Source organism: Oenanthe melanoleuca, chromosome 4A (assembly GCF_029582105.1).
Source record: "Oenanthe melanoleuca isolate GR-GAL-2019-014 chromosome 4A, OMel1.0, whole genome shotgun sequence".
NCBI classification, from domain to species: domain Eukaryota; kingdom Metazoa; phylum Chordata; class Aves; order Passeriformes; family Muscicapidae; genus Oenanthe; species Oenanthe melanoleuca.
The window spans coordinates 9,466,418-9,493,575 of record NC_079338.1 but is presented as its reverse complement, the minus strand read 5'-3'; the positions used below and the strand labels follow the sequence as shown (position 1 = coordinate 9,493,575).

Genomic DNA, 27,158 nt, shown 5'->3' with positions numbered 1-27,158 from the left:
ATGGCTCTTACAGATTCTTTACAATTAACATGGCTAACATGAACACTTTAAGTGCTCAGCAAAAAAATTTTAATGCCATTGATCCTGGATTTTTTTAAAACTACTTTCCATTCCTTTGACAGATGTGCTATGCTGCATTTCATTACTTTTTCTCCTTACCTCGTTCTTCTTTTGTTTTAGATAAGTGATGAGGCTTTCAAAAAAGATTAAGTACTGGCAGGCAAAGCAATAGCCCAAACACGGATTTAATTGGAACCTCAAATCCTGTGGAAAGAAAAAAAAAGGAATTAAGCCATTAATAATTTAATTTTACTAGCAGACAGAGTGAGTTCATGTATCCTGTTTTAGGCAGCTTCTTTGCATTTGAATTCAACAGGTATACAACCTGTTAGTCACAGCATGTTGGAAATAAAATAATTTACAGAAGATTTCTGGGGGATGTGCACAGCTGCTAACAAGTGCTGATGGGGTTAGTTTCATCTGGAGTAGTAGTCCACCAATGATTTGTAATGTCAGAATTTACTTGATTTATGCTTTAAGTTCAAAGAGCACTTTCTTCTAAAGTAAAGTAAAACCTAAGAATCTTCCCATTGTGTAGCACTCAAAATACCATTTTCTTACGCTACTCTTTGTCCCATGAATGTGTGACAGAGTACAACCATTATACAGCAATATGACTCAAATGCAACCAAGTCATAATGCTAAACAATTCATGCTTCAACACGAAAGACACTGAAAGAAATTTCATTTATTTCAAGATTGTAAAGGGCTCTAAACATAAAAACCTCCATAAACGTAAATCATAAAAGCAATTTTTTAGAGTCAGGGGTTATAAGTTGTAGTATACAGCAAGTGACAACCAAATAACCAACAAAACAAAGCAGCCCAGAGTAGTAACTTGCTTTTTTTTTGCAAATAAGATATTTCTGCATTAGTAATATCTATTCAGATGTACAGTACAAAAAAAATCTCAGGTGCATCACAGAACACCTCTAATATTTTTTTTCAGAGAATTATGCTTTATATTTCAAAAGACCAGACTCTTATACGATATGTGGCATCAATACAATTATTTCAAAGGACCAGGAATAACTTCCCACATAAGCAATCTGACCAAGAGCTATGATTTTCCAAGCTCTCAAAGCTACCTTGGGGAGGAGGCTGTGTTTCATTTTCCTACTTCGCTGTTATTGCGCAACAAGTATATTTGAGTTTAATTTGGGATTACAATCAGATTTATGTACCATGACCTCAGTCATACTAGGCCACCAGAATTCAGTAAACATTCTGTAGTAGATAAGGAGTTATCATTAAGTGTGTTCAATTACATACATAGTTATCATTTAATGTGGCAAATATATTTAAAGCCGGTACAGAAGGTGGCATTTCAAACTGCTGTAAGACCATATATTTTAAAAAGCCCCTTGCATGATGATAGTTTGTATGGGTATTGAATTTATTTTTATTGTTTATTGATTGAGGACTGCAGGATGCTATGTGGGTTTTAAAGACTAATCATGTCTATGACTATGACAGCAATATTTTTCATTAAAGTTTCTTTTCTGGAGAACAAATTTACTAAAACATCTCTCCAAGCATCACATCAGAAGCATTTTTTATAATGAAGAGGCAATCTATGGTCAAGATGATGATAATATAAATGGTCCATGCTCAGATTATCTTGTACATCATTTCCTTTCCAGAAGTGATTTGCTAAACACACAACAATGTGTATGTGACAGACTGCTTGCAAAGCTGCAGCAGAGGGAAAGCAGAGGCAGATGCTTTGCATGGCAGTGTCAACAAATCTGCAATGACGAGATTTCTGTGCATGGTCCCCATCTGCCCCATCATGCTCTCAAAGAAGCCTGGGGCTTGCAGGCAGAGATGTGCAGACAGGCTGTGCCAGAGCCAGAGCAGACCAGCTGATGGGACCTGCTGCTGTAGAAAGGTTATGGAGCAGCGAGAAAAAAGAGCAACAAGGCATTCTCTTACTTGGTGCAAGAAAAAACAAGAAAGAGCAATTTATAGAAGGAAGCCATTGCCTTAAATAAAGCAGTTTGTGCAAAACAAAATACAGACAGGTCATTGGTCAGAGAAGGAGACACCTCTTGTCCCTGGCTTTCTCACGGATCCAGCAGGTGCTTATCTTTCGTTATGATTCTTTCTCTCATGTTTACAGTAGGGGAAGAACCTCTAGCTTGGGAAAAATCCTAGCTGAGGCTGAGAAAATTCGTGGCCTGAGAAAGGCCTGGCTAAAAGAAAAAGGCCTGGCTGAAATGTGCCTAGGCCTTCAGCAGTATCCATAGGGACCCATCTCATCCAGGAAATCTGAGCTCAGTCATTCAGCTCAGTGTCTGCATCCTGCTTGCTCCCCACTCTTTCTAGTGGCTCCTGTGTCAGCAAGACCTTTTCTACTGCCCAGTCCACCTTGACTCAGCCTGCAAGGTAATGCAGAGGGGACAGATGATGTCACTTTATTAAAAGCAAAGGTAGCTAAATAAAGGCTGGCATGAGCACTGGGATTTTTAACTTACATACAGCTGGAACCCAAAGTAGAAGCAGGTTACTCTGTCAGCTACAAATCTGAAGTCCTAACATTCAGCTAATGACATACCAGTAGATTTCTAAAGTACCACTGTGTTGGTTTCACGTGCTTGGGGGGAGGAGTAGATTCACCTCAAAGCAGGCTCCATGAGTGAGTGGGGAGTGGGAGTGGGAGTGGGAGGGGCTCTCCCGTCTCTGGGAGCTTCCCCTGTGGGCTGCTGTCACCAATCAGAGAGCTGATTTGGTGATGGATAGCTCAGGAAACCAATGAAAAGTTATTTCGCTTTCACAAATCACAGTGGATCAGGTTTGCTCTCTCTCTTTCGGCTTCCGGCCTCTGGGGGTGGTGGTCCCCGGCCGGGGGCTCCGGCCCGGCTCTGGGCTCGGCCTGGAGTCCGGCCCGGTGCCCCGGCTCTGCGGGGAGCCCGGCCCGGCCGCATGGTCCCGGCCCCCCCTTCCTGACCGCATGGCCCCGCGCGCCCAGAGCTCCTCTCTCCACGTGGCATGGCCGAGCAGGGGGGATCGGGGAGCCACCAAAGGCTCTCCCTTCCTCCTTCCCTCCTCGTTCTGAGAGAAGAGGCCTCCAGCTGCCCATGCTGTTTCTTCACGATCTGGATACAATTGTAACTTCTTCATGCCTGGATAAGATCCTCGATTTTTCTAAGCTCTCCTGAATGGGAAGAAATAAAGCCTGGAGACTTCAGAAGTCAGCGCAATGAAGATAAAGTTCCTGGTGGGAAGAGATTGAAAAGATGCAACTGATAAGTAGCTGAAAACCTTTTTGTGGGCTAAGGGGATTGTGACTTCACTAAAATTCCTTTAAACTGTGAAATATACTTGAGGAGGTTTTGGGTGCTTGAGAAGAAGAACCTTATTTTTGCCTTGGAGAAATATAGCTCTCTCTGTCCTGGGACTGGAATAAAGACAGAGACATTTGATAGTGAAGGAGATGAAGAGAATCTTGTTTTTTTCAGCAGCCTGCCTTTAAAAGTACTACCCCATGCGTGTAACATAACCCATTGCACAGCTCTGGAAGGACTGTGAAAGAATAAGAGGAGAGTCATAATCTGCAATATTTTCCTGGGCGGGTGTGGCTTGTGAAGGTGAAGACGCCCCCTAAGCCATAACCAAAAAGGGACTTTTCTCTCTTAAGTAAACTGAACTGATTATTTGAATGTATCACTGACTGATGTGCTCTCTGTATGTTTGTTGGTAAGAAATGTTGAATGAAGGGGAGGAGGAAACAATCTAGGGATCTTATTCTGAATATTTTTTTGTGTTATTAATAAATTTCTTCTTGTACCTTTCTAAGTTTTAAGCCTGCCTTGTCTCTACTCCTGGGTCCCGTGTCTAAAAGAAATTAAATATATTAAGATTGGTAAACCCAAGTCACACCGTGACAACCACAGACAGAAAGCAACAATGCTCAGCACTGGCAATTCAGCCTCAGATATTTTTAGAGGGTTATGGCTGTTTTTTCTCCTGAAAATCAGAAATGAGCTTGAGGGAAAAATAGGCTATTTCTACTTAAAAACAATTCTTGGTCCAAATATCACTCTTTCACTTACTTCTTCATCAATAAATAATTTTAAATACAACTACTGTGCTTCCTGGTGTTCATTTCAAATGTCTTGCAAACTGCAAGCTCTCTAAGCAGCACTGCTCCCTTTAGCTCAAAGAAACATTTGAGTCAGTCATTTAATACAAAGCCATTCAAATATATTACTAAAGTTTAACAGGAGGCAATTTTAGAGCCTGTTGTTCTAAATGATATCAGATACTGAGTCCCCACCTAATATTTATTTACCTGTGAAGCTATAAAATAACAAATATAAAAATAATAACAATCACAATAGACATCATTACACTTTTGTAGCAAAACCTGCCAGAAACAGGACAATATATTATCCTGAGAAGTAAAAGCAGGATAGACCAGCTGTTAGGTTCCCTCTGGAAAGGTGTGAACCCTTGTGACATTCTGATGCTGTGCTGTAAATGAGACACAGGAACACACCAGTTGGGATCCATGAGAACAATAATTGAAAAAAACCCAACAAAATTGTTCAATAGCTTTACTATAAATATACTTATTGATGCTTCAGACATAGAAAATTCAATAAAGTGGTAAACAAATCTCACAATATCTTCAAATTAATTTACATTCACAGAAAAATCACAAAGATAATTTTGAGGGCAACTAACTCCATCTAATTAACAAACTGAGTATTTATTTAGAGAGTGACTGCACTGATTGATTACTGATGACTGTAAACACATTCTGCACTGCTTTAGGTGTTATATTACTGCCACCAAAAATCTGAACCTTTGAAAGTGTGCCACACCTCACCAAATTGCAATTTGCTATGATACAAGATTTCTTATAAGTTTACCCTGCCATGATGGATATGTGCTTGGAGTGGAACAGGAGAAGAAAGGACAGCATCTCCTCCACAGCCTGTGTTTGTGAAAGAATATACATGAAAGTAAGAGCATGGAAGAGCTTGACATGTCCTTGGGATATGATTAAAAGCTCATGAAATAAAATAATTCAAAGATGACAGCTCTGACTTTAACCACCACTGGGCACAAAAGATGCTTTACTTAAGACATGCCAGCCATTCACAATTATAACTGAAATCATACAGAAGATGCATTTTAAAACCTGGTGATTTAGATGCAAACCCCAAACCAGAGAGATCCTGTGGATGACATAAAAATGTCACAAATTTTAACTAGAGTTTCATTTTTTGTAATAATACTAGGCAAAATCTTAAAAATGTACCCATTTTAAACTGATAGTATTGAATGATAGAGAAAACTAATATATATATATATATATATATATATATATATATGTGTGCATGTAAATCCATATAAAACCCCACATAGAATATGATTCTTTATTAAAGAAGAAATCTTCTTCCCCAGGCTGTTTCCTATCCAGTGCCACATCTGGGCCATAGTAACTTGACTCTGTAGCAATTGTCTGAACTTATTCAAAACTATTGAGATTCATAACATGGACTATTTTACATTTTATGTAGCACTGCCTTTTAAGTGGATGTATTTAATTAAATATATTCTTTCCTAACCTTCAGAGCCTGTTCCACTTCTGCAAATTCCCTTTATTTCCTTTTTGACAGTTCGACAGTTAACTGTCTATGGAGATACAAAGCCAGCTGCAATTCACATTACAATATATGTATATATGTGTGTGTGTCTATAAACACACAATTGACATGAGCTCTCATCTCATCTAAAGTTACCTTCAACAATGTAGTTTTAAAAAGTCATGAGATTGACCCAGCATGAAACCACAGCATTTGAAACACAAAATATCTTGAACAGAAAACTGATGAAGTCTGGTTCAGAGCCTAATTTCTCACTCCCAAATAGTTCACGACTAAACTTTCCAAGCGTGAACGCTGATCTCATTTCTCTCCTGGTGCAAGAAATGGTGTTTAGGAAAGAGCACACACATTCCAGCCTCGTTGGAAACATATAAAGGGCTGCTGACAGGGGCTCCCCACCCAACCACTGAAGGCTGATAACTAAACTGCTTTGAGGATTGTCACATTGTGGGAACTCACTGCCTTTGTGAGCTCTCACTCTTCATGAAATGTGTTTCAAAATAGTTTCAAAGTTACCAGGGAAAAAACAGAGAGATGTGAGGCATAAACCTCTATTTCTTAGCAAAAAGACCAAAAATATATTACATCTTACACATTTTTTACTAGAATTACAAACTAAAAGACCAATCAAATCAGAAAACTGCATTTAAACTGTGTGTTACAATCTGTTTAGTGGTGTGATGTCCTAGTCCACTTGAAAGTAACTATGTTCAGATGTTGACTTCAGTACAGTTAAATATTCAGAGAATAGAATTGCACAGCTTTTAGACACAGAGTACCAGAGGGATTCTAAATCATTCCAACACTTCTGAAAAAATTCCACCTTTTAGACACACATCCCTGCTTTCAATTGCTGAGAGCCAGAAGGAGACACTCTTCCATTTGGAGGTGTGATGTTCAGATTATTTCAATGCTCACTGTTCTTGCAAATGCAACTCAGTTATCAATATTGAGATACCATGAATAGATCACCCTTGCTGCTCCTCAATATTAATTGTTATAAGGCTTAAAAAAAGTCCAAGATGCTTTACTCTAACATTTTAAAAGCAATCTCTTCACATAGTAAATTCTACAATTGAAATTATTTACTTTCAGAGTAGTATCTACTGTTTTTTTAAGGCAACTTTTGGCTTTCATTTAGCTGCTGCTAGATACTTTTTTTTATTACTGTTGACTTTTTTATAAAAATGCAATAGAAAACAAGATTATTTGCATATTTCCTTTTGTATGATTTTATCTTTTGAAATTGGTTATAACAGTACTCTTGTATTAATAATAAGCCTATTAGTAATTGAATAAACTGATTAAAAGATAGTGGTTTGGTCTTTATCAAGTATGGATGTCGGATGAAGCTGTAATACTAGTAGTTCAAGTAGCATTTTCTAGTGTGGAGAGTGTCATGATTATGACAAGCTTAAATCTACGGGGCTTCCTCACAGAAGAGAAGGCTTCAAACAAGGACTTTCTCCATCTGAGAAAAAGTGTTTAGAGACAAGAAATTTAACATTATAAAGCAGTTAAAGCTCTGAAAGCATTTTTTCAACCAAAAACTTCTTGATTTCTTACACTTTCTTCTTCTCTCTTACTCTCTCTCTTGAAAGACCTGCCTTAATTTGTTCTGAAATCTTCTGCACCATATTTTTGCCGATAATGCATCTTCAGACTCAGTTTAAGGCACATTTTTATTGTGCTTAAGGATCTTTCCTCTTGCAGTGCCACAATGCCACACTTAAGATTTTCTATTAATCTTGTGGGCCAGACCAAAACCTGGCCCTCGGAACAGATTAAAAATTCAGGACTCTGAACAAAAATAGTTTGTGGTTTTTGAACCAAATCCCTTTTCTACCGATATATTAAAGGCTGGCTGAAAGAAAAAAGGATCAGCACTTTCTGTTTGTGCTTTCTCCCCTCAAAGAGCTTGCATCCTTCTACCTTAGAAATATTTTCAGTCTTATTACTATTAATAAACAATTTCTTTCAATAATAACTCTTTAATTCAAACTTTTCTTAGGCTGCTTCAGAAAAATAAATTTCCAACAAATAAACAGATTTTCTCAGTATTCCCAGTCCTTCTGTTACTTGGAGTTATGACAATCTAAACACATATTTATGCTAGTCCCTACCCAAAAGGTCTCAGCAATACCATGGAATTACATAGTTAAGCTTCTAATTCATTTGTTGTTAGTTTTATTCCTTTGAAATTCCCTCATTAAGTTATTGCAGGGAGCTGTGTTTGCACAGCAAAAGAGAAAAATACAAGTTCTTTATTGCATTATTTAAATATCCCTTTTATCTTTAAACTAGCTAATTAGCATATTAATTACTTAGATATAGTAGTCACAATCTTACAATTAACTGTGGGTACAACAATCTACTGATTTAGTGTAACACTATTTGTACTTACATCACAATAACATCTTCACTTTCTCTGATATACTCTGTCAAGTATTTCCAAATTAAAACAACTGGTATTGGTAGACATGTATTAATGATAAGTATCCAAGTGAATGTTTGTGTACCTTGTCAAAAGCTTTCAGTCCTAATAAATAAATACAAAAAGCTTATTAATTACATAAGAGGTAATATTACACTCAGCAAATATATTAAAAGCTTATTCCTTCTCTATTTTCACAATCAAAAACTTCTACTTGATTTAGACCTAATTGCTCTTCTTGCCAAATTCCAAAATTCAGTGGAGATAATCCTCCTTTATATATCAGTAACAGCTCTGAATGAGAAAAACACCTTGTAAAATGAATAAACAAAACCCCATTCCGTGTTCAGATCCAAAGTGCTGCTGAGGGATACTTTACCAGAAGCTCAGAGAAGACTTGCCATCACTACCCATGTCTGGCTTCTCTCCTGCTCACGTTCCTCATGTTACAGCTGCTATGATTGTCATTACACCAAGAAATCTGCCCTTCTAAATACTCTTATCCCTGCCCCAAACTGTGCTTTCCACAATGGGCTGAGCTGGGAACAGAAACTCCAGGTGAGGGTATTTCAGAACAAACTAGGTCAGTAATCAATTCATAATGGAACAAATTCTGGTTCACAGTGAAATAAAAATTATTTTGTACTTGCAGTTTTAGTAGACTACAGTTTGGTCCAGAATAGTCAAAATACATCAGTCAATACATTTCTGGTGGCAATTTCAGCATAAGTGCCTACACCACCAAATATGATTCATCTACTGGAGTGATAATATTACACTTTCTGTAGCTGAGCATTTTGCAATACAAAGAATTAATATCAATGCAACATACCAGTAATGTCCTCATAAAACTATGGCAGCTGAGAGCTATGTTTTCACATGAATTGAAAGGGACACAAATATTTATAGCACAAGTCTGAGAGTGTGAATACAAAATGTGTATCTGAATAGTCATGCACTGACTCCAAGTTTATTGTAAGACTGAGGGTTCTACGGGTGACTTCACTGGCAAGTTCTTTTCCACTGTAGCTGCTCCTGACAGCTCCAGTGCACAAAAAGCCCTGTCCCTGCACAGTGTGGTAAGTGCCCCCCTCTCTGCAGTACTCGTTTCCTTTCACTGTCCTATAACTCTCCTCAAGTCCTCTGGACTAGGGCAAAAATCCAAGGCAATTTAAAAAATAAAAAGATTAATTACAGGCTGACCACTTATCATATTTCTATCACTGCAACAGCCTATTGAAGTTAGCAAGCATTTATGAAGTCACGTATATGAGACAACAGTATTTCAAGCTTGCTGTGGAATTGTGGGAATGTACAGAATGTACATTATATTTTTTATTCAAGAAATCTAGCAGACCTGGACATTTTATATTCAGTTTCATATAGATTTGATGTATCAAGATGATTCAGAGTGTATATACTTTGCATTTGTTTGAAATATCTCTGACAAGTACGTAATTTTGAATTAATGATCTAAAGATTTTTTTTTTATTATATAATTATGAGCTGGAGGCTGAATTTTTAGAAGTGAAATTGGTGGTAGATTTGCAATTAAAAAAAGTTACTTAAATTAACAAAAATGCCCTAAAAGAACAGCTGTCTACCTGACTGATCCAAGAAAATGAACACTGAAAATAAACAGCTGCCCCATGGAAGACTATGCAATAAAACTAATCTCCCTTTGCATAATGTATTTATTTTCCCCTGTGCTTATTACAGACCTGGTGAACCTTCAAAGCAATAAATATTTAAATGTTGCAGACATCCCAGACATGTGAGTTCAAACGAAAGTAGGATTTCAGTAGCCTGCCTAGAGCAAAACCAGATCTCTTAAAGAAACTGGTTCTGACAACACTCCAAAACATACCTTAATTTCTTTCCAAATGCTTTGTTTTGCTATACCAACAAATTCTTTTTAAAAGGACCCTTTTTTTCTGAAATCTCAATGTTCTCTACACAAGACTCAGTGTCCAGACAAATGAAACAGTTCCACTAATGTCATCACAGCAACATATTAGAGAGAGCAAAAAACATAGCACAGGTTTAAGGTTTCTAGGATAAATATCCCTGTGTGCTATATTTTATCATAGAACCTCCAAAATCAAGTCACTAAAATTAACCAAGTAATGACATTATTCAGTACTTGAGATGTTTCAGCCATGTATTTTTAACTTCCAAAAAGCTAGATGAAAGCAGAGATAGAAGCAGGCATGCATCAAAATAATTTCAGGGTTCAAAGCAAAGGGATTTAGATGTAGGTACTTTCACAGCACTGAGGACTCGGCGGTCATGACCAGAGTAAGTCAGCGGATGGAGTCCTGGTGGTGAAAAACTTCTGAGTGACAAATGAAACAAAATGTTTCAAACCCAACTGATTTCTACCTTTTCATGCCCATGCACTGAGGGAAGGTAGGGTACCCTTTCCTTTGGGTCTTTTTTTCAGTCCAGCCATTTTCAGTGGCTTCTGCCATTTACACACTCTCCAGAATACACTGTTTTCATTCCTGAGCCACAGGTCCTAATGGGATAGTCCAAAACTAATGCCAACAAATTCAGTTACAGCAAAGGACATAAGAGATAACATTCAAAGGAAAGCTAAGCTATGTATCCATCATATGTCATGCCTTGTGGGTATTAAGTATGGCCTGGTCTGATTTATGGGAAAATCCAAAGTGTTCTGAAAACCTCTTTAGGGAAGCTTAATTTGGGATGCTGCCACCAGCCCTGAAGCAGCCAGAAAGCTGTGATGGCTGTGAATTTGATCTCTGCACTGATGTGCCCTTGGTGAACCCTTTTAAGTTTTAACCATCATAACAGCCCCAACAGTTTGCAGGGCTTTTTTCTAAAAGCCTTCCAGCTTGCAGCTTCCTGGGACCTGTCAGCTCTCCTGCCATGCTGCACAATCTGCCAAATGACCACAATGTTTTCTTCTCAGGAATGGAACAAGTCCCTCTGTCTTGAGGGGCTCAGTCTCAGAATCAGGCCTGATGCTCAGACATATGCTCCTAAGTGTAATGCTCAACCCCTATGGAGTCATCTGACGTGTGTGATTTGTTAGAGCATTTTACTTATATCCAGGAACAGACCTTTATCAGAACTGCCCACAAACAGCTTCTGGATCCATTGGGCAGAAAGGCTGTGATAAGCAGATACAGGATATTTACTGTACTTCAATTCTAAATCAGAGAGCTTCAATTTATGCTTATTTATTAAGATGAAGACCAGTCTATTATCAAATCAGCCCATTGCCTCTTTCAAATCCAACCATTAAAAAGTAATTATAATTGTCACCTGCCCAGGTGCACAGATTGAGGAACCTGCAAGGAACAGTCTCCTTTTTGATGCTGCCATGAGGGCTGTGTTTTCAGACTAAACCCTAAAAAAAGCCAAGAAAGTGGGTAGAGAGGTATCAATCAGTCAGCAGAAGTGGCAACCTGGAAAGAAGAGCACAAAACATACCTTACAACAGCCTTGCCCTTGAGGGCTCTAACAGACATTTGTCATTTTTTGAGGCATGTCTTTTCTTCTCTTTACCCCTCCAAAACCATGGTGAGAAGATCCACTCTTGGAAAAGTCAATTGAAGATTTCCATTGATTTTAATGAGACCTGAAGCATGTGGGCTCTCACTGAGGACAGCATTTCTTTCTTTTTTTTTTAATTAAAAAATTTCCTTACACAGACTGCCTGAAAGGATGTAAAGATTAACAATAATATTCCAAACTAGTTTAACTTAAAAAATAATATTTATTCTAAAATGTCTCAGCACACACTCAGATGTTATGAATATTCAGTACAGCTTGCCTCAGCAGACATTCTTTGCAAGACTATTTTTACTAAAAGACATTTTGATATGACATATAGAAAAGATAAGACTTTTTATACAAAAGAGGATTCACTGGAAATACTTTCTAATGAAATTTTTATGCTATGTAAGCTAGCCTGCCTGCACTCCTTTGGATTATCCTCCATGGTCTGCTACAACACATTCCACGGTATAGCATGTTAAAAGAAGCACAAATCTGGTCAGTTTTTGAGTCTTTGTTTATGAATGTGCTATTACAGAGGATGACCCAGGAATATCTCAAGAGAAAGACACTTGAATAACACACCTTCACTGTGCTATTGAATCTTTTACACATTCCTTAAAATTAATAATAAAATAGATCTTAAAGGACCAATTATAAACAAGCACAAGAGAAAAGCATTTTAAATAGCTAATGCTAATTGTGTTTATCTCAGTGTGAAGCCATGTCAGAGAGCCTGCAGCAAATGTATTTTGTTAAAAGTACCACTTGCACAGCAGGCGTTAAACACTAGAAAGCAAGCTTGTCATTAGTTGGCTACAGCTGAAAAGGCTACTAAAACTCAGCTAAATTATTAATATTGTATCTTAAAATACATCAGATGGAGAATTAAACTCCTTTTATATAGCACATGATTTTAATGCTACTTTTTCTTCATGCTAGTCCATCAGTAATGCCCCAGTTTATATAATCTTGGGGAGGACCAGGGCAGCCACACGCCAACCTTGGTTTGCATTCCTCAGTGTGGCAAAGATCCACTGCTCTCCTTCTGCTTCTGGGGCTCATATATTTTATTTTACTTAAGTGCTTATCCAAATGGAGTGGACTTTTTTTTTTTTTTTTTTTTTTTTAATTCTCTCAGATTATTTATAAGTTTAATGAAGTATATAAAAGATACAATTTTTAAAATTTACATCTACTGTGATGTTTGAGACTCTTAGGATTTCTGCAGGTGCAGTTCCAGGCTGCTTCTAAGACAGTTTAACACTGAGTTGAAACTGAAAGGGGTAATTCTGCTCTTTCTTGCCAATCCATGTATTCTGGAGAGATGAGTCAGTTGGCTTCTGGGATGAAACGTTATCTTTTTCAGGGTTATTTTTCCATTGGATCAGCCATGTTACCAATATGGATAAAAGAGAAATATGAGGAGCACCAAGGTGCAAGATAGAAAACATTACTTTGGATGGCAAAATGCCACGAATTGCCTTCCTTTAACATGAAATCACCAAGTCTGGTTTAAGGAGAAGGGCTGAAATGTGTAAAATAGCACTGAATACTAAAAAGTTAGTGAAGGAGATATCTCAAGAGAGGAATTGAGCTACATATTGTATAGTCGATTTAAAGGTTTTCTTGCTTTTGCAATTCATTCCTAACTCACCATCATTAACAAGCAATACTGAGACACAATGCAACATTTTTTTCCTGTTGGTCTTTGAAATCTGACAGAGAATAATATGAGACATGCCTTAGGAACACAGCTATGATGAGAAATCGTGCTTCCTTAAAACATGAACAGACTCTCACCTCAGCAGGTTATATTCTCAAGCACCAGCTGTATGGGTAGGTGTACATATTCATCTACCATGCTGAGAAAAGAACTTCTAACGGTTTGAAGCTGATTTTGTTTATTTCATTTTTCTCCTTACAGAACTTGACTCTCATTTGACAGATTGCTTTTAGTTATAAAGGCATTCTGAGAAGACAGTGCCCCAACACACAATCCTACCCAATTCCTAGAGCTTAAAAGAAAATACCAAAGGTTATGTGTTCTTATATCATCAGGGTTTGCAAAGCAAAAGCTTTACAAAGTAAATATTTTATTAATGAGTGTTATATGTGTGATAGAGCTCCTAGTAATTTTTTTGTAAAGTACTTTGTTTCTAACTTCAGAGAGGATAAGAAGTAAAATGAGGAAAATCACACTTGTGCCAACAGAGTAGAAAAATGCTTCGGTATCAAACAATGCTTTCAGATTATATGGAAAACAGTAAGAGGGAGAGAGCAGCTAATATGGATGCATTTCTTCACTGCTGGCAGAGACCAAATGTGCTGCCCAGGATGCCTTGGGTGAAAGTATATTATGATGGGGTTGCTAGTTGAAGACAGAGACAACACGAATTCACTGAACGTCATCAACAAACAGCAGAGTTTGCTCTGGCTGCCCCTTTTGTGGGGGGTTTGAATTTCCTGGGCTTACACACGATTGGTTGAGGCCCTAACACTGCCCAGCTCCCTGACAATGATACATCCACATTAAGGGCTGAATGAGACTGGCTGAGGGCTCCTATGTAGGCTTGAATCCGACCTATCCTCGTTTACCCAGGGACCTGTTTATGGATTAGCCAAACTGGGTTTCTTATTTTTGGCCAAATTATTTGCCCAGCTACAGACTAGCTCTGCTGTGACAGAGGTGCTGTCTGCCATGATTTTCTGCCAGTGGTCCTGAAGACTAAACCTGACACCAGTGAGATACTCTGGGAGTCCAGTCATCCTATCTTCTCAAGCTAAAGGTCATTTAAATACAGGTGTTTTGGGAATCAAAGGAATGCACTCATTCCTGAACTTTAGTGTCTTACAGACTCAAATATTGCTCAGACTGTTGTTAAACATCACTAGAAAGGCACAGCAGGTCAGTCATTCAAGATCTGATTAAATATAGCATACCTCTAAATGTAAGCCAAAATTATATTCTAAAGTTTTTGGGTTTCTTTTGGTTTTTTTTTTTTTCCCTAAATAACCATAAGTTAAAAAAATACTTCAAAATACCATACTCTTCCACTCCCTATTCCAGGCAGCTCTTGACCTTGGCTCATTATAGAAACTCAAACAAGAACAACATATGTACACAACCACAAGCCAGGTAACAGCTGCCTTCAGCCCTTTCTCTCCTAAATTAAGCTTAATGTCTTTCATTTTACTTATACATCTAAATGTCCAGGTTCCTGCCTATTTGAGGAATCACATTCTCCATAAAATGTGGTATTAAGAAAAGTATTCAAGCTTCAAAGTCCTTTCCATTTAAGAGACTAATGTCAAGATATATTCCATCATACAAATCCAGATCACAATGTGCTCCTTCTCTCTACTTTGGTGAAAAAAATATGAGTTTTTTATCATATAAGAGAATGCTGATTTCTTCAGAAAATGGGGAATGATGACATTCAGTTAAAAGGATGGACTGGAGTTAGAGGACTCAATTGAAAGAATAGAGTTGAGCTGCAGGGAATTTTGTTGCTCGATATTTTAGTCCAAAATTGAACTTAAATAAATAACTGAATAGCTTCCATACTAAGGCAACTTCCAGGAAGTTCTCTGGCAAAGTTTTCCTGAAAATTTTGACAAAATTGACACTTGGTTGACTACTTTCTGTGGCAGTGACATGAGGATGGCTCTGGGGAATACTCACCAGGCAGATTTCTCCATGGCCAAGGAACTATGTGTCCAGGCTCTCCTGCAAATCTACATAGTCAAACCAAAATACTTTGAATTGTAAAAACAGCATCTCCTATTTATCTCTAGCCAGCAAATCTTGTTGCTTTCGTTGCTTAGATTGAATTTCATGTTTTTAATCACTGAAAAAGATTTTATTTTTTAGAAAGGTGTGGTTGGATTGCTTCTGTTTTAAAAATACACTTCCAAAGAAATGTATTAATTAAAACATAGGAGAGACAGCAGACTGCACAAAACTGACAGAATTGGAGAGTAAAGGAGAATTTTCTTTGCTTAGCTCTTTCTCACAGCTTAACCAACTCCTAAAATGAGTCACTATTAGAATGCTTCTCCTGCTTTCAGACTGTACTCAGACACAGAGCTACTACATCCTAGTAATTTTATCCCCATTTTATTAAAAATAAATATTAAAATATGTTTTTCATATCCATTCATCTCTCTGCCATTCCCCTACCCTGTTTTATATATGACTATTAGTATTTTTGACTATAATAAATTCTTAGTACTTCAGTTTTTCAGCTTTCTTGAGCAGTTTCTTCAACCGATGACTTTTATAGGGAGGATCTCAAGTGTTGGTATAAATGTTATACGGTTGACAGATTAAGCCAAGAATAAATAAAACCAGTACACTATTGCAGCAAGGATGCAGCCACTGGTGTGTGAAATGAGGTGGTCCCTCTGTTCTGAACTGCTTTAGGAGACTGCACACAGTCATCGCTCTGAGCAAAGTCAAGGCCCACTTAGCAACAGTATTTAGAAATACATAAATAAATTCCAAGAAGACCAAGACTTCACTGAGGAGACAGGTTAATTGCCCATTTATTAAATATTTGGGGTCTATGCTTTTCCCTTTAGAATGATTCACAAAAGTACTTTGATTAAAACGGAACGATACTGTCATCGACATTACCTCAAACAAGTACATATAGTGTGGTTGAAGACATTTAAGATATTTCTGACCCACTTTTGAGTTCTTTGATACTTAACTTTGACAAGTGTGACCACAAACCATTCAACATGAACAGCAGCCTCACCTGTGTTTATCTCTGATGAGATAACTGAGGTAGCCCAGAGTACAATGGTACCATATCACCACTGGGAGTTCTTTGGAAGCTGATAAACGGCCACATCCCATGGACAACATGTGAGCAGGAGATGAGATTTCATGACAGACATTCAGCAGTCAGACAATTTATTCTCACTTCATGGAGTCCAATTTTCTTCCTTATTGTACTAAATCAATGGTTCATATTACAAAGCTTTATGCCATTTGCAGTGTCAGCTGGACTCCTTGTGATTGTGTGGGAATTGGTTGCAATGGGATAAAATTTAAGTCTCTCCTTCAATTAACAGTTAAGCACAAAGAAGAAAATCACTACAGGTATTAGCTCTTTAAATGCAGACATTCTCCTGCACTAATCAGCTTCTTTTTCATTTTATTCATGACTAATATGGAAGTAGGGACTTTGTATGTCACATCTGTCAAACAGTGAGGTTCTGACCTACTTTGCTGCTATAATAAGAACAATATGCCATCTACAGTGTGCTTCAATAAAAGCATTGGTTTAACCAGAAATTTTTGGAGGCAATAGTGACTGTCTTAAGTGAAAGGAAATTTTTTTTATACAGAAATAGATGAACATTTAAAAAAAAGTCTTGAGGAAAATATTCTAAAGAGATGTCATGAAAGGTAAAATAAATCAGGATTGACAATAAGTGTCCAAAATACTTATTTGCCTAAAATAGATATAAAACCCAAAAAACAGACAGATGCACTGGCATTTTCTTGACAGATTGATAACCTCATGGTTTCCAAAACTTCTGTGTTCAATAACATTTCATTAGTATTCTCCAGTGTGTTTACTACTATTCATTATTAATACAGATATGTGCCTAGGAGATGTACAGTTTGTAATTATCTTTTACTTTCAAAGCATAGTAGCTTCACACCAGACTTGTAGCTACAGTATTTCATCTCTGAATGTTCCTTCAAACATTCTGTGACTGTGACAGAAATTTGTATTTGAACAGAAAAGCTGTCAAGAATGTGCTGTGGTGCCATCCATCACAGTTTTAATCCTGACCATACTTAGATTTTGTAGAGCTATCTGTCCAGCACACTAAACAAAGGCTGAAATTATGCCTTCTGTTCTTCCACATCAAAAATACAAAGTTAGACTGAACCCAACAGGCCTGTATTACACTCTATTAATTTCCTATTAATTCTCAGCTATGCCAAATCCAGCCACAGTGTCACCGTGGTTTAGACATGCAACCTTGATTTCAGCATCAAAAAATGGAGCCTGTCGTTTCTTATAATTTTACAGAGGATTCTATAAATGTAAATCCTTTTTCATCCTGTCATCCTTTTATTTCCTTAATGAGTTTGCTCACTAACAGTGCAGATTCATAATTTCACATTCAATAATATTAACAGTTACCATAACTTTAAGCTCCTGCTCAATTAAAGCATAATTTATATATTTACACTTAGTTTTACACAAAGCAATGACATTTAAAGCTTTGATTTTCTTTATTTTTCTTTTTCTCCTATTTCATTTTACATTCCCAAGGGAAAAAAGTTGCAGTTAAAAACTGAGCTAAAGATTCTAAAACAAAATCTTTAATCAGGAGCATATTATGTAGTATATATGATTCCTTAGCAGTTAAAATCTAACATTTGTAAAAACAAATGGCATACACTTGATAGGCAAATTACACATGGATTACCATTTGTTAAAATTTCATAACAGAAAATAGTTTAACTGTTGTGGATATGAGCCAAGATCAGCCTGACAAGTACTTTACATGAAAGATTAGCATATTCTGTTCCAGAGGTTTATGCTTAATTTAGATGCATTGACTTTTTGCACCATTGCTGACCTTTATGTCTAATCAAAGTCCCTTTGAATCCACATCCCCAACCTTTTATCTCTCTTGACAGCTTTTAATTTGAAGGCTTGTAATAAAGTCTATTAAAATTCAAAATGTATCAGTGTTTAAAGCATGGTTCACTTGCTGGATTTTCAGATATGGAACTTCAAATGGGCTGATTACAGAGTCTCCAAACTTTCCATTTTAAGCTTTACACTAAAAAAGACCTAAAAAGCCCTTTGGAGGGGGATATCAATCTAGATTTTTATTTATAAAGCACAAAGGTAATGTATGTGGCAAAACCATAAGTAAGTACCTAAAAGGTGCATTTTCTATAGATATTGGGTAAGTCAGGACTGTTTCTGTGAGAGCCCTGTATTTCTGGTTTGTTTTATGATGCCAATTCACCCAAGGCAGAGTTTCCATATGGGAGAGCATGAATTCAGTGCAGTGGCCTCTGTGCAGCTCACAGCCTGCCAGGCTACATGATGCCAAAGCCAAGCAAGCAGCAGCTCTATAGCTAAATATCCCTGGAAGGAAAGCAAGGTTAATTTTCCTGGGTCATCTGTAACTGTCAAGAATAAGGCAACCACCTTTTCCATCTTAATTAAGGCAATTACTTTAAAAAATAGTAGGGTAATGGGGAGCAAAATATTCCAGAATCACCAAAATACATGATTAAAGTGTTTTTATCTTCTTTTAAACAAACCAACCAACCAACCAACCCCTCCACTTGTTCAAGTATGCTATTTCTTCAGTTGGAATTTTTCTGGTCTCTCATAGTAACTTGTACAAATCCAAACATTATATATCAGACTTTCACACAATCCTCTTGTTCCATCAGGCAGGAATGCCCTAGAGAGGAGAAGTTGTAGATGTGAGAAGATTAAAAAGTAGTCTAAAAGAAGTTGGTGTTATAAATTTTTTTTAAAGAAGAAACACATGTCTGAATCCTAACATGAAATGTGAATACAGGTGAGGTTTATATTTGCAGGGTTTTCAATTATAGAACTATGTAAAAAATTCCTGTACGAAGCTGAACCCACAAAGAACACAAGCCAGAACCACAAGGGCTCAGAGATCTCTCCATACACATCTCATGGCAAGATGTAAATTGGTTTCTTTATAGTTAAAGTAAAAATAAAAATAAAAAAAACCTTATTAATTTATTACAGCACTGTTGTTCTAAATATAATATTTCTTAGCCACAGAGAACAACTGGATTTAAGCCATGGCTTCCCCCCTGCCCCAATGATACTGTAATTTAATCTTCTACAGCTGTTTTTAGTCTGTTAAAAAAAGGCAAAACTTCTCACATCTAATTAACTTACTCTCTAATTCCACCTCAGCAAATGATGCACCACCTTCAGCTCAGCTAAGTTATATGCCAGATGACAAGGAAATTCTGAAATATAGTCTAGGACAGTGGTTCCAAGGATGCATTGAAGAACCCAGAAATATTATTTCCAAAATTATCCCAGATATTATAGAGAAGATGAAGGTCTGTAGTCATTTCTTAGTACTGAAATCACTAGGACATTGCAGGTGCAAGCATAGCCAGGCAGCAGCAATAGACATTTGTCTTTCTTTTATTTTCTCCTGTTGTTCATTTCACACATTCTTCTTTATAACTTTCTCATTTCCAGAGGCTGGTAATTATAATAAGCTGAACATCTTCCAAAACTTCAGCTGCTTCCAAAATAGTATCAGAAATTTTCTGGACAGACAGATGTTTCTCATGTCCCATTGCCATTTTCTGGCACTCCGGTGAAGCAAGTTCCAAATATCCTCAATGCCACCCCGCAGTCAGAACCAGATAAGCTGTTCCTTCCTGAAGCAGCATTGTATCACCCAAAGAATTTAAGTACAAATATGTTTATGTAAGTCACATATTTGTTTTTTTGGAAGCAGCTTTGCTTTGGCCTCACTAAGAACTTGTTTATATCCACAGTAATTCTGTCATTAACCAAGAACAAACACACTTTACTCTACACCCTTGACGACCAACATGAAACTGACTGTTTCTCTGATCTTGAACCAAGATTTACAATTTTTTTTTCTGCATAAATAAGCAAACAAATAAAACTGAAATTTAAATTTCAAAGAATTGTCCTTTAACAAAATTGTCAACGAATATGATTAATCTACGCAAAGAACTGAAAAATAAACAATGCACTTACAGACTTGGAATCTGCAGTGACAGAAAATTTATTTAAATCCAACAGTAGTTTATATTATAGGTTTATATTCTGCAGCGAAAGAATGTCTCCCAAATCTAACAGTATTTTATATATCTACAGAGATGTAGAATTTCTCAGATGTTAAAAAAAGACAAAAAATAAAACCTCAACCAACCAACCCACCCACAAAATCCTCCACAAACAAACCCAAAACCACAAAACCAAAAACACCCCAAGAGAAAACCCTCAAAACAATTCTCCAGCTTTGAAGCAAGTATTTTTAAGAGTTTAAGGAGATGTTCAACACAACACCAACCAACATATCTATGGCTGTCAAACACTCGGGTTTTGCAAATTATTAGTCCGCTTATTTGACCTGAGTTTCCCATGTTATTTGCAAGCATTTATGTAAAACTTGCACTGCATTCCTGTGGACAGAAAGAAGAAAAATGGGACAAGAAGATGAGACAAGTTGGACGTTGTTATCATTTTAGGAATCCATCATTCCTCTGGCACATTCCTCTGCTGTTTAGTCACTGAGGTTTTTTTGGTGAATGTTCGTGCTCTAGCATCACTAAGAAAGCCCTACTGCTGATTCTCACTGTGATTTAAAAACAGTCTGCATAATATTTGTTTCACAAAGACGCATGTGCAGAACATTTCTGTCTGCTTTGCCAAATGTTTTTTTTATTGGCAAACTCTTACTGTGTAGAGGAAAAGGAGCACCTCCAACCTGGGCTGCGTGAGATTGGACGGGAAATTAAGTGGTAGTTTTTCTTTCTGTATTTTTCCTTTCCATGTATTTTGTATGTATCTGTCACTTGATTTAGGAGACAGTTTATTTTCTAAAGTTAGAAAGTACGTAATTGCTCATTAAATCCCTATACACACAATCAAGTTCTAAGGTTCCTCTTTATGAGGATAATGAGAAGTAACCAGTATTGTCTGGTGACTTCCTACACTGTGTGCAAAAAAGAAAAAAAAGAAAAGAAAAAAGAGAATTTTGTTCAAGTGCACTGATTTCAAGAATAAACTTTAGACCTTTGAGGGCAGGAGGGTGAAGTATTAGAAAATAATTAATTTAAAGAACAACTTTTAAAATACAAAGTCTGCAGAACTCAGCTCTAATTGTCATCACAGATAGACTGAATTTGTTTCCAGAGACCCATGTTCTTTACATGGTCATACATGGTTTCTAATTAAGAGATAACATAATTTCCATAACAGCTTCAGGTAAATATATTATTCCAATTTTATGGATGAGGGACATTAAGCATCAAGTAAACAAAATGTCTGTTTATTTTAGATGCAGAATTTGACAATGTGGGACCGCATTGTTTCCATAAATAGTATTTTCTGTTACAGCAGAAATGCTTTCAAAGCACAGCTCTCAGGCCCTCATTATTTCTGTAAGTCAGACCTTAGCTACCTAGTTAGAAAGCAACAAAACAAGACACAGATAGTGACTATCTGGGAAAATATTTTTTCCCCTTGTATGCCATGAAAGCTTTGTGGCAGGACTGGGTTATAACCAGTTCTGCTCCAAGACATTCAGCTCACTTTCATGAAGTTTTCTTTTCCTTAAAATCAGCTGCATCATTCCTTTAACACTGTCCATATTCTGTAATCAAAAAATTGGGAATAATAGAGAGGAGATACACCTGCCTGTGGTTCCCATCAGAGTACCCATACTTGTCTTGGGTTGCAATGCAGGAGGTAACCAAATGTATTCTATCATCATCTGTTGAAACCAGGTGGGGCAGTGATCCTTATCTCCGGAGGGGGATATCTCCTGTTAATGGGTCATCTATTAAAACCAGGTGGAGCAGTGTTCTTTATCTTTTTCACAACCCATCCTTCCTCCAGGGAGATATCTTTTGTTAATGGGCCATCGAGTCCCACTTCATAACTGATAAAATTACATCATCCCATTCAGAGATGCTCCACCCAGGGGAATGAGCCAAGCATTTCCTACCTAGATAAAAATCTGAGATTTGGAACATCAGAGCAGCCTTTTTACACTGGATTCCACAGGAAAGCCAGACCTTTCCACATCATCATTCTATCTTTGGAAGAAAACTGAACCCTTCTACAGAAGCACTGCTTCAACTGAACCACATCTGTCACACCAGGGGAACTGCAGCCACCATTTAATGAGACAGCTACTAACACCCTGACTGACCAGGTGTCAGATTGTATTCTGACTCTGTCAGTGTTTTGGGTTTTTTTTGTTTTTTTTTTTTTGTTTGTTTGTTTGTTTGTTGTTTTTTTTTTTTGGGTGGGGGGTGGTTGTTGGTTTTTTGGGGGTTGTTTTTGTTTTTGTTTTTTTTTGTATTTTTGTATTTTTTTGTACTGTATTTTTATTTTAATTTTTTCCTAGTAAAGGACTTTTATTCCTATTCCCATATCTTTGCCTGAGACCTCCTTACCTTAATTTCAAAATTATAATAATTTGGAGGGAGGGAGTTTACATCGTTCATTTCAAGAGAGGCTCCTGCCTTTCTTAACAAATACCTGTCTTTCAAACCACGACAACACTCTACCTCTAAAAGGAAAAGAAGGAGAGATCTCATGCTAAATTATTGAAATTGTTTGATATGGAAGGTAGTTCAGTTCTCTAAAGGCTGCTAGAAATAATAAGTTCATAAATGTACATCAACTAAATTCTATTATTCTGACTGTATCACCACAAATGCCAACATGCTTCAGAATAAAAAAAAAAAAAAATGATCTGCAACATGCCACTACTTGAAACAAAAATGACATGAATACAATTACCCATGCTTTAGGGAGGTATTATAATTTCAGCTAATCAAGTCAAAATGTCAACGAAAATAAAGGAAATTTAACATTTTTGTGTACGTTTTCCAGAATCTCAGGAGATGATTTCAAAAGCTCAAGTGCAGTATCCATTGGTACATTCAATATGGTTAAGAACAGAACAATTATTAGTAAAGTTAGACTGGTGATTTTTTATTAAAATATCTGATTTATGTAAAAGTATTATCATAATATTAACTTTCTCATTGTAACTTATGCCTACATCAATTAAACTACAAAGCCATAAAATATGCTTAATAGTTCAGCAGCAATAAAATACCTAATGAACCAAATGACACTTTCTGATACCAGTACTCCTGATTTGCATTATATGGGAAAACCAAACCAAACCAACCCACTACAACCTGGACACCATTCTCAGTTGAAATATTGTATCTATGGTAGTAGAAGCTATAGAATTGTTTATATAGTCTGCTAGGAAGAAGTCTACTGTCCAGGATGAGGACAGAGAGACAGCAGCTCCCTTGACTTCCTGGAGGGGAGCTAGAGGTAGTGAGTACAGGCCACAGAAAAAATTAGCTGGGACAGACACTAGAATATTATCTTTTGGGTCTCATCTCTCTAAAACTGAGATGTGAGGCTGAGGTTAATAAGGACAGAAATATAAAATACTTATTCCCAAATAACAATGGCAGGCTGACCTATGGAGAATACTCATAACTGGGAAGATTTCCCAGGAGCACTGTATATGAAATAATGTTTCCTAGTTGTGAGCACTCAGATAACATGTAAGTACTACCAGAATAAGAAGTGAAATTCTTGTATTCTTGGCTTAGTTTTCCATTTAAAAAAATCATAAAAGGCACCTAAACCCAGTCTCTATCTGTCACTTAACAGGAAAAAGCATATAGAAAAGTCCTTAGAACATATATGGAGGAGGCAAAATGTACTATATCCGTGACATTATTGAAATAACAAAGACAAAGCCTGATGAGATTTTTCTATATATTTTTAGAAATGTTTGCCAGTTTTTGAGATTACTTTAAAGAGAAGGGCTTTTCATTACTGGTTTGAGGCTCTACACCATCTCATTTTTGAAACAGAACCCAGAAGAACCACTGGGAGTAATGACTGCTAAAAGAGCAAATTGCCTAATTTATCTATAGAGGCCTTTCAGGGGACCAAAAATAATAAGTGTACTATACTGAAACATCTCATTTGATTATCTCTTATTTGACTAGTGCATAGGTTTATAAGGGGGGAATGTATAAGGACCTGGAGCAATGACCTAAAATTCTGAAAATCTTGAAGTTTGTACTCCCAGAATACTCAAATTCCAGTGGAAACTGAAATCAAAAGATTGGCTTGGATCACTTCAACTGTTTCTATTTGTCTTTAGAAAGTAAAAAAAATAGCTTTTACTTTTGCTCCATTAAAAATTCCCAGCACCTAATTACCTGAGAGATTTCCTTACCTTCCTTATTACGGCAACTCCATGCCACAGGCAGAGACAGATTGTTTCAGCATGAGCTAATTCCAGAGTCATATTGGCTAAGGAGCATACTACAGAGACACTCATGGGAATTTACTGGTTCAGGTTGGTCTAAGCTAAGAGGTTATTGGCTTGTATTTCATTACAGTAGACAGTTATACCAGAAGATATCTTTATGGAGAATTTGTGTTGATGGTGTTCCCAAGCTTATCATGAGGAAAAGGTCAAATTATTCTCCTTCAGCCTTTACACGGAGTTTGTCACCATCCATTTGGTGGCTCAAATGAATATAAGGCTATTCTGTAGCACAACCTCCAGGAGCAAGAAGAGCTCTCTCCACCTTTTACATGACTCTGAAAATGAGAAAGGAAGTTTTCTCAGAGGATATAGGTCATAACTATGTCCCCTACCATCTGGTTCTTGAAACCTGGTAAAGGAGGCTGGATATATTGCATTCCAGCACTCTCCATTGACAGACAGTCCCTCAAGGACTGTAACTAACTGGTGAAGTTCCAAACAACTTCCAAACTTTGCTAAACACCACTAGAGCTACAGAAGTCTTATATTGGCCGGCTCAGTAGGTAACTATAAACTCAGTAAGAAACTGCATGAACTTCCTTCATCTGCTTCCCTTTTTACTACAGCTAATCTGCCTTTATTTGCAGTCAGAAAGCATTCATACCTGAAATTTTACTATTTTTTCATGTAATCCTATTAATCAGCAACAGAGCATTTATATATTTAATTTTAGACTACATTTGATGGTGGTTAATACTTTAATTAGCTATTTACACACGGCAAAAATTACATAAGCAATTAGGAATATTCAGATTAATTAAAAGTATTAGGCAGTATTAAATGTGAGAGAGCAGATTTTAATTAAATCTTTCAAGTATTTTTTTTATAATCTCCTCTGAGATTTTTCCTTGAGAAATAAACTATAGGAACACAATCATATCTGAATCAGATAGCTTCGCACTATCATCACCATAATGTTTTAAAAGTATCCAAAAAGAGTTAATGAACTTATTCTCTACTATTATTAAAAAGACTATCTATGCTAACTCTTTTTATCTCTCCATCTCTTTGCTTTACCAGTACTGATACAGTGACTGGTAGTGAGCTGTATTGATTGGAACATTATCTTAGTCTCACTGTAGCTTACTTATACTTATTTATACAAATTTTAAAAATATTTGAGAGAAATACCCTTTAGCCAGTCTGAAAAATTCTATTCAAAAAGGAAGGATCTTTGTGTCTACATCAAATTCAGCACAATCCAGAGGTCTGTGGATACCCTGTGGAGTCCAGCATCACAGTTCAGACACTCTTTAGGCAAATCATGGAAGGGTTACTGTGTGTATGGATTCCCAGCTTGTGCTTGTGGCTATGACAGTACTGAGATGATGCAGCCCCTGTAAACTCATGCCTTGCTGCCTAGCACAGCCCTCTAAAGGCCACAGCCACACAGAACCATCACTTGGGGGAGGGGAGAAGCATGTGAAGCACATGGAAACATGGAGGCGAAATAGTTTTGTGATTGTCTATTACATACAGACTGTGTCTCAAAGCATAAAATGTGCTTAGTAAATGGACTGTAGTGTTCAAAATACCAAGAGAAATAAAAACCAAACAAACCAAAAAACCCCAGAGTAAGAATGCATGACTGGCAGATACCAGAAAACATGGTATCATGGTTGGTGAATGACACCCTCACCAACATATTCCCCTGCAATTTCCTTAATTAAACTACCAGAAACAAGACAATATTATAAAGCAAGTACCACAAGCTCATTTACCTCAGGCAGTTCAGAATGTTGAAGCATACAGAGATGTAAATGGCATAACTATTTACATACAGGCTATTGGCAAGATATGTACTACTGAATCAAAACTGGAAGAGAGCAGACTTAGGTCGGATATTAGGAAGAAATTCTTCCCTGTGAAGGTGGTGGGCACTGGAAAAGGTTGCCCAGAGAAGCTGTGGATGCTCCATCCCTGGCAATGTTCAAGGCTCTTCCACCCCAAATCATTTTGTGATTCCAGGATGCATCTTTTTCAAAATATCACGAAGAAAGCGAAAAGGCTTTTAAATTCAGTGTTCTTGCTGTATATATGCAGGCCAGAGTAAGCTATTTAAGTTCTTTTACTCAAAAATGAATCACCCACATAGCGTTGGTGCTGTTTGTTCCATTCCCATATGTTCCAATATACTATTTTGTCCTACTTTTGCATGTATACAAAATTAGAATCTCAAGTTGCATCCATTTTCATCTTTAAATCAGTTTTATTTACAACCTCTAAAGTTCCTTGATTATTTCTAGTAACATTTGCATCGATGTTTGCTTAAATTATTCATGACATTTCAGTTATATCATTGGGTGCTTCAAAGTAAAACTCAAAGTAACTTTTCTTTCCTGAGAACAAAGATATACTCTCCTTGCTCTCAAGCAGAAATTCATACA

The 27,158-nt window shown here is 36.9% G+C and overlaps 1 protein-coding gene across 1 annotated transcript in view; it reads right to left on the bottom strand.

Moving 5' to 3' along the window:
• Positions 1-27,158, bottom strand: part of TENM1 (teneurin transmembrane protein 1) — an 831,368-nt gene that overhangs the window by 487,779 nt on the left and 316,431 nt on the right. Inside the window, exon 4 of the mRNA XM_056491567.1 lies at positions 160-264. The gene's annotated coding sequence lies outside the window, so the exon portion shown is untranslated. The remainder of the gene's footprint in view (positions 1-159; positions 265-27,158) is intronic.